The sequence below is a fragment of the Oryctolagus cuniculus genome, chromosome 6, assembly GCF_964237555.1.
Source record: "Oryctolagus cuniculus chromosome 6, mOryCun1.1, whole genome shotgun sequence".
NCBI classification, from domain to species: domain Eukaryota; kingdom Metazoa; phylum Chordata; class Mammalia; order Lagomorpha; family Leporidae; genus Oryctolagus; species Oryctolagus cuniculus.
In genome coordinates this window covers 83,692,536-83,701,287 of record NC_091437.1, presented here as the reverse complement: position 1 = coordinate 83,701,287, position 8,752 = coordinate 83,692,536, and the positions used below count along the sequence as shown (strand labels likewise).

Here is an 8,752-nt window from a genome sequence, read left to right as displayed (position 1 = left end):
CTTAAACTATTTAAAAAAAATTAAAGGGAGGGAATCCACCTAAACTCCTTTTTTGAGGTCAATATCACCTTAATTCCCACGCTGTAAAAAGATACAACAAAGAATGAGAACTATAGACTGATATCCCTCAGGATCATTGCTGCAATTATCATCAATAAGAATCAAATCCAACAACAATCCAAAAGATCATCCAACTGGAGTAAGTGGGATTTATCCCAGGGATGCAGGGATGGTTCAACATATGCAAATCGATAAATGTGATATATCACATTAACAATTGATTAATGAAAACCACGTGATTATCTGAACAGATGCAGAAAAAGTATTTGAAAAATACATCCTTTTATGATAAAAAAGAATCCCTTAGACAAAATGGTTAGAAGGAATATATTTCAACATAATCAAGGCACTATATCACAAATAGGATTTGTACACACAAACAATGCCATGAGAGGGAAAGAAATTGTAAGACCAGTAACATTCACAATAGTTGCAAAAAATCTTAAATATCTTGCGATAAATTTAACCAACGATATGAAATCTCTACAATGAAAATTATAAATAAGAAAAGAAATAGAAGACACACAAAAAAATGAAAAATCTTCCATGTTTGGGAATTGAAAGGATTAATCGGTTGGAGGCACGGCTCAATAGGCTAATCCTCCACCTTGCAGCGCCAGCACACCGAGTTCTAGTCCTGGTCGGGGTGCCAGATTCTGTCCCGGTTGCCCCTCTTCCAGGCCAGCTCTCTGCTGTGGCCCTGGAGAGCAGTGGAGGATGGCCCAAGTCCTTGGGCCCTGCACCCGCATGGGAGACCAGGAGAAGCACCTGGCTCCTGGCTTCGGATCAGCGCGGTGCACCAGCCGAGCGGCCATTGGAGGGTGAACCAACGGTAAAGGAAGACCTTTCTCTTTGTTTCTCTCTCTCACTATCCACTCTGTCAAAAAAAAAAAAAAAAAGTCTTAAAAAAAAAGAAAGGATTAATATCATGAAAATGTTGATACTACCCAGCCCCAGCAGTTGTGGCCATCTGGAGAGTGAACCAGCAGATGGAAGACCTCTCTCTCTCTCTCTCTCTCATTCTTTCTCTTCTCTCTCTCTCTCTGTAATTCTGTCTTTTGAATAAATAAATCTTTTTTAAAAAGTTACTGGTTCTAAACAGCCAGATGTATATTTGCTGTGATGTTGTTACTTGTCATAATCCCTGTACAGGCAGCAGGGTGTCATACACGTGATATTTTATTTGACGGCTTTTAAAATTTTTATGTTCATATGTGACTTTTGCCCAAAGCCTGACTTCTTTTCCTGAGGGTCCAGTTTCAGAGGTGCTTTCTGTCTTAGTCATATATTTTGTCTGGACACTTATCTACAAATATGTAAACTTTCAAATTAAGCTGGGGTGCAGGAGATTCTTCCTGCTATGATCTTGAGGCCTTTTTTTTTTCCTACCAGCTGATCTTAAATAAGAAAATTTAAATCTCAGCTTAAATGAGTGGATTCTCAGTTAAAAAACATCAATCCATTTTTAAGAGATACATTATTCAAGAGATCCAGACTCAGAGATAGTCTTGGATGTTGTAAGGGACAAAGATTTTAAAAACCGTGATTAGTATGTTAAAGCATCTTGTGGAATAGGTAGACAGTGGGAAGTAACAGATGGGGAAATTTCATTGCAAAGACAGAAACTAATGATAGCTAAGTGAAAATGCTAGAAATAAAAAAGAGAAACATGAGAACAGAGGTTAGGAATTCATTCCTTAAGTTTACTAGCAGACTGGAAACTACAGAAGAATCATTGAATTTGAAAACAAGTTGTTAGGAAGCACACAAACTGACTCACAGGAGAAGAGAGAGAGAGAGTGAGTGAGCAGAGCTGTGTTATAATAACAAGCCATCTACATGGAATTGGCTTCTGGAAGGAGAAGAAAGTGAAAGATGGGTGGAAAAATATTTTAAGAGTTGATGGCCAAGGACTTCCGAAGCTCAATGAAAGAAAACAAAGCAGAGATTCAAGGTATAAAAGTCTCAAAATATTGTTGTTAAACTGTTGAGAATCAAAGGCAAAAATATATTTAAGGAGGTTAGAAGTGAATCCTTATCATGTAGAGATAGAGCACCACCACCTAGCCAAACAATCATACAGTCAGCTGAAATGAAACAGCAGCTATCACTGGTAATCTGACTCATGATGTTGTCCTATTCTTCCCCTTGCTATGAAAACAGAAAAATTCTTGTGGCGAGGTCCTCATGTCTCAAGATTTGGTGCTTCTCTAGGATCTTGCTCCTTAATTGCATTACTGTCTTATTTTGTAAACACAAGGGCCTTGGCTTAGAACAACTTGCAGGCCCAGATTTTGCTGGCTCCCAAAGTTGCCATGGGAGACTGAGCTCTGAATGAGTTATGTGTGTACAGTTTTTTTCTGGAATTCTAGTTCATACTTCTCACAGAGTTATTGCTGCTTCCTCAGGTTTATGAAACCACCACCACCTCCCTATATACAAAATTATGTTTTCCGTGGTTTCAGTTATCCACAGTAAGCTACACTCTGAAAGCACTAAATGAATAAAATTCCAGAAGTAAACAATTCATGTTTTAAATTGTATATTATCTACAAAGTGTGGTGAAATCATACATAGTTCTGCTTTGTCCAAACAAGGATGTGAGTCATTCCTTTGTTCAGCATATCTATATTGTATGTGCTACCCACCCATTGATCACTTAGTAACCATCTCAGTTATCACATTGTCATGATGGTATCACAGCACTTAGGTTCAAGTAACCCTTATTTTATTTAATAATGGTCCTAAAGTGCAAGAATGGTGAGGTTGGCAATCTAAGTAAAGCCAAAGAGAAGCTATGAAGTGCTTCCTTTAAGTGAAAAGGTGAAATTCTCAACAGGGCAAGAAAAACATTTTATATTGAGGTTGCTAAGATTTACTGTAAGAATGTATAGTCTATCTAAGAAACTGTGAAGTAGGAAAATTAGTTTTACCATCATCTCAAACTGCAAAATTTATGACCATAGTACATGCTAACTGCTTAGCTAAGATAGATGAGGCATAAATTTTGTGGGTAACAGACATGAATAGAAAACATTTTCCAGCTGAAGACAACATGCCATGACAGAAAGCCTGAGGTTATATAAAGCTTTCAGCATCAAGGGACACCTGACAGTGAGGGACAGTAGGCCACTTACTCCAAGTCAAGGAGGTTATACAGATTCAGGAATAGTTTTACACTGAAAAACAGAGAAGTTATTATAGAGGTTGCATCTGCTGGTGAAGAAGCTACTTCAACGTTCCCAGTAGAGTTGAAGAAGTTGGTTAAGGAGAAAGAGTAATATCCAAAGCAGGTCTAATGCCAAATCACAATGCCTACATCATTCCCCAACTCCCCCCTATAACAGGCATTTTGTGTTCTTGCATCATCACAACAGAAAGGTTAACGTGATATAATAAAATATTTTGAAGGGAAGATCACATACAAGTAGCTTTTATTACAGTATATTGCTATAACTTTAATATCACTTTTAATATTTTACTGTGTCTAATTTATAAATTAAACTTACTGTGTATCTCCTCCCTCTCTTATTCCCACTCTTATATTTAACAGGGATCACTTTCCAGTTAAATTTCAACACCTAAGAATAAATGTGTGTTAATTACAGAGTTCAACCAATAGTATTAACTAGAACAAAAAAATACTAAAAGGGATAAAGTATTAAATTGTACATCAACAGTCAGGACAAGGGCTGATCAAGTCACTGTTTCTCATAGTGTCGCTTTCACTTCAACAGGTTTCCTTTTTTGTGGTTGGTTAGATGTACAATTTGGGACATGCTCAATCAGACTTGCCCCAAATGGTGGAGTTACAAATGTGCCAGGGGATTCCAATACAATCCCATCAAGATTGCATGTACCAATGCCATCTCACTAGTCCAAGTGATCAATTTCTGTTCAAAATTGATCACACTGATAGGTCTAAGAGTCAAAGGGATCACACAAACAAGACTAGTGTCTGCGAATACTAACTTATAGAATAAAAAAGGGAAAGAACGATCCAACATGGGAAGTGGGATACACAGCAGACTCATAGAATGGCAGATGTCCTAAACAGCTCTCCGGCCTCAGATCAGCCCTTAAGGCATTCGGATCTGGCTGAAGAGCCCATGAGAGTATTTCAGGCATGGAAAGCCAAGACACTATGGGGAAAAAAAAAAAAAAAAAAAAAAAAAAAAAAAAAAAAAAAAAACCCTAAATGAAAGATCTCTGCGAGTGAGATCCCAGTAGATAGAACGGGCCATCAAAGAAGGAGGTACCTTTCTCTGAAGGGAGGAGAGAACTTCCACTTTGACTATGACCCTGTCTGAATAAGATCGAAATCTGCGAACTCAAAAGGCTTCCATAGCCTTGGCAACTCATGACTAGAGCCTAGGGAGATTTCTGATGCCAGAAACAAGAGTGTCAAATTGTTAAGTCAACAACAGGAGTCACTGTGTACTTACTCCTCATGTGGGATCTCTGTCCTTAATGTGTTGTCTAATGTGAAGTAATGCTATAACTAGTACTGAAACAGTATTTTACACTTTGTGTTTCTGTGTGGGTGCAAACTGATGAAATCTTTACTTAATATATACTAAATCGATCTTCTGTATATAAAGATAATTGAAAATGAATCTTGATGTGAATGGAATGGGAGAGGGAGCGGGAGATGGGAGGGGTGCGGGTAGGAGGGAAGTTATGGGGGGGGGGAAGCCATTGTAATCCATAAACTGTACTTTGGAAATTTATATTTACTAAATAAAAGTTTAAAAAAATAAATTAAACTTAATTACAGCTATGGATGTATAGGAAGAACATTGCATGTATAGAGTTTGGTGCTATTCATTGTTTCATTCAACTACTGAGTGTCTTGGAATGTATTATCTCCCTTAGACATGGGGAGATAGTAGGGCAATAACTTAAAGGCAAGGTCAGTGTATATGGTTGTCCACTAGAGGGCAATATGTGCATTTACCTCTTTAAATGTGACAGTAAATTTCTAGCACAAACATATTTGTGTATTAGGGAAAGAAATAATGAATGAAATGAAAACAAGAAAAACGTACCATATTTTCATACTATATTCTGGTTTGTGATATGGTTGTATACAGTTAATTTTTCCCAGAAATAATCATCAGAGAGGAATGGGTAAGCAAATAGAAGACAATAATTATTGCTAGGGACAAAAGGTATTCTATAATGTACAAAAGGTCAGTCTATTGAGCAGTTATAACATTTATAAATATGTATGCACATACCAACAAAGTGCTAAAACACATGAAGCAAAATGGACACAGTTCAAGGACTAAATGGTAAAATAACAATAGTTGAAGACTTCGGTACTTCACTTCCTTACATCTTTTTACTTTTAAAAAAGATTTATTCGTTTTATTTGAAAGGCAGAGCTACAGAGAGGCAGAGGCAGAGAAAGAGAGAGAGAGAGAAGGAGACAGAGAGAGGTCTTCCATCTGTTGGTTCACTCCCCAGATTGTCACAATGGCTGGAGCTGAGCTGATCCAAAGCCAGGAGCCAGAAGCTTCTTCCAGGTCTCCCACATGGGTGCAGGTGCCCAAGAACTTGGGCCATTTTTCACTGTTTTCCCAGGTGATAGCAGAGAGCTGGATTGGAAGTAGAGCAGCTGGGACTCGAACCAGTGCCCATATGGGATGGCAGCACCACAGGCTGTGGCTTTACTTGCTGTGCCACAGCATTTCCCCTAATACCTCACTTTCAGTACCAGATTGAGCAACTAGACTGAAGGTCAACAGGAAACTAGAGGGCTAGAGTAACACTATAAATTATAATATATATGTATATGTATATGATACTCCACCCAACAAAAGCAGAATACAAGTTCTTCTTAAGTACATGTGGAATATTCTTGGATAGATATATGGTAGGGTATATAACGTAAGTCTCAATATATTTATTTTTTTAACTTTTATTTAATGAATATAGATCTCCAAAGTACAGCTTATGGATTACATCGGCTCCCCCCCACCGCCAATGACCCCCCTGCCATCCGCAACCCTCCCCTCTCCCGCTCTCTCTCCCCTTCCATTCACACCAAGATTCATCTTCAATTTTCTATATATACAGAAGATCAGTTCAGTATACATTAAGTAAAGACTTCAACAGTCTGCACCCACACAGAAACACAAAGTGAAAAATACTGTTTGAGTACCCGTCATAGCATTAAATCTCAATGTACAGCACATTAAGGACAGAGATCCTACATGAGGAGTAAGCACACAGTGACTCCTGTTGTTGACTTTACAAATTGACACTCCTGTTTATGGCATCTCCCTATGCTCCAGTCATGAGTTTCCAAGGCTATGGAAGCCTTTTGAGTTCACCGACTCTTATCTTATTTAGACAAGGTCGTAGTCAGAGTGGAAGTTCTCTCCTCCCTTCAGAGAAAGGTACCCCCTTCTTTGAAGACCTGTTCTTTCCACTGGGATCTCACTCACAGAGATCTTTCATTTAGGTGGTTTTTTTTTTTTTTTTTTTTTTTTTTTTTTTTTTTTTTTTTTTTTTTTTTTTTTGCCAGAGTGTCTTGGCTTTCCATGCCTGAAATACTCTCATGGGCTTTTCAGCCGGATCCACATGCCTTAAGGGCTGATCTGAGGCCAGAGTGCTGTTTAGGACATCCGCCATTCTGAGTCTGCTGTGTATCTCGCTTCCCATGTTGGATCGCTCTCCCCTTTATTTATTCTATTGGTTAGCATTAGCAGGCACTGGACTTGTTTATGTGATCCCTTTGACTCTTAGTCCTTTCATTATGATCAATTGTGAACAGAAATTGATCACTAAGTCTCAATATATTTAAAACATAGACATTATCCAAAATATATTCTCTAACATAATGGAATGAAAGTAGACCTCAAAAATAGTCAGAAATTTGAGAAGTGAAACTATACACTCCTAAATAACTAACAAACCAAAAAATCACAAAGAAAATTAGAAATATTTTGAGATGAACTCAATAAAGACACAAAAAATAAAAACTTGTAGTGTGTTGAGGGAAACTTATATGGGGGCTTCAAAAAGTTTTTGGAGAATAGAATTTAAATGTAAGCTTATTTTGGTACAAAAATATTTTGAAATAATTTTCTATAATATGCATTTCTGTGAAGTCTTGACTCCCCTTATATAACTGAAATGCCCCTATTAAAATAGAACAAAGGTCTCCAAAATACCTTAATCTTTTACTTTGAGAAACTAGAAAACTAGGAAAAAGATAACCCAAACCAAGCAGCACAGAAGAAAGTATAAATATCAAACAAAAACACAAATGAAGGGGCCGGTACTACTGCTCAGTGGGTTAAAGCCCTCATCTGCAGTGCTGGCATCCCATATGTGTGCCAACTAGAATCTCAGCTCCACTTCCAATCTAGCTCTCTGCTATGGCCTGGGAAAGCAGTCGAAGATGGCCCAAGTCCTTGAGCCCCTGCACCCACGTGGGAGACCCAGAAGAAGCTCCTGGTGCCTGGCTTCAGATTGGAGCAGCTCCAGCTGTTGTGGCCAATTGGGGAGTGAACTAGCGGATGGAAGACTACCCTCCTCCCAATCTTCCTCTCCTTCTCTCTCTGTGTAACTCTGCCTTCCAAATAAATAAAATAAATCTTTAAAAAAATAAAGAATGTACAGGGTATGCTTTAAAAAAAGAGAAATGAAATAGAGAATAGAAAAACAATGGAAAATGATCAACAAACAAAAAATTACTTCCTTGAAAAGATCAACAAAATCAACAAATATTTAGCTAAGTGAGAGAAAGAAGGAGAGGAAATGAACTCGAATTATTAAAATTAAAGATGAACGAAGTAATATTACTACTGAGTTTAAAGAAATGAAGACAATTATAAGGTAATGCTAAGAGCAAATGTATGTCAACAAATCAGATAATTTAAGTGAAACTGGATTCATTATAGGAGGGTGCAAACTATCAAAAGTGACTTGAGAAGAAATTTAAAAATCTGAATAGACCTAGAACAAGAAAAAGATTGAAGTAGAATTTTTTTTTGACAGGCAGAGTTAGACAGTGAGAGACAGAGAGACAGAGAGAAAGGTCTTCCTTCCATTGGTTCACCCCCCCAAAATGGCCGCTATGGCTGGTGCTGTGCCGATCTGAAGCCAGGAGCCAGGTGCTTCCTCCCGGACTCCCATGTGGGTGCAGGGCCCAAGGACTTGGGCCATCTTCCACTGCCTTCCTGGGTCACAGCAGAGAGCTGGACTGAAAGAGGAGCAACAGGACTAGAATCCGGCACCAATATGGGATGCTGGCGCTGTAGGCGGAGGATTAACCAAGTGAGCCACGGTGCCAGCCCCAAGACTTGTATATTGAAAACTATAAAACATCAGTGGAGATAATTACAGAAAACATAAATAAATAGAAGACATCCCATCTTCATGGATTGCAAAACTTGATATTGTTAAAATATTATACTCTTTTGGGCTAGTGCTATGGCACAGTAGATTAAGCCTCTGCCTGTGGTACCAGCATCCCATATGGGCACTGATTCGAATCCTGGCTGCTCCACTTATGATCCAGCTCCCTGCTAATGGTCTGGGGAAGCAGTGGATGATAGCTCAAGTGCTTGGGCCCTAGCACTCACATGGGAGACCTGGAAGACGCTCCTGGTTCCTGGCTTTAGATTATCCTAGTGCTGGCTGTTGCAGACATTTGGGGAGTGAACCAGCAGATGGAAGA

General features: G+C 38.6%; 1 protein-coding gene across 3 annotated transcripts in view; it reads left to right on the top strand.

Annotated features, from left to right (window-relative positions):
• LOC103348030 (uncharacterized) overlaps positions 1-8,752 on the top strand; it is a 66,537-nt gene that overhangs the window by 52,726 nt on the left and 5,059 nt on the right. The window lies entirely within an intron of this gene.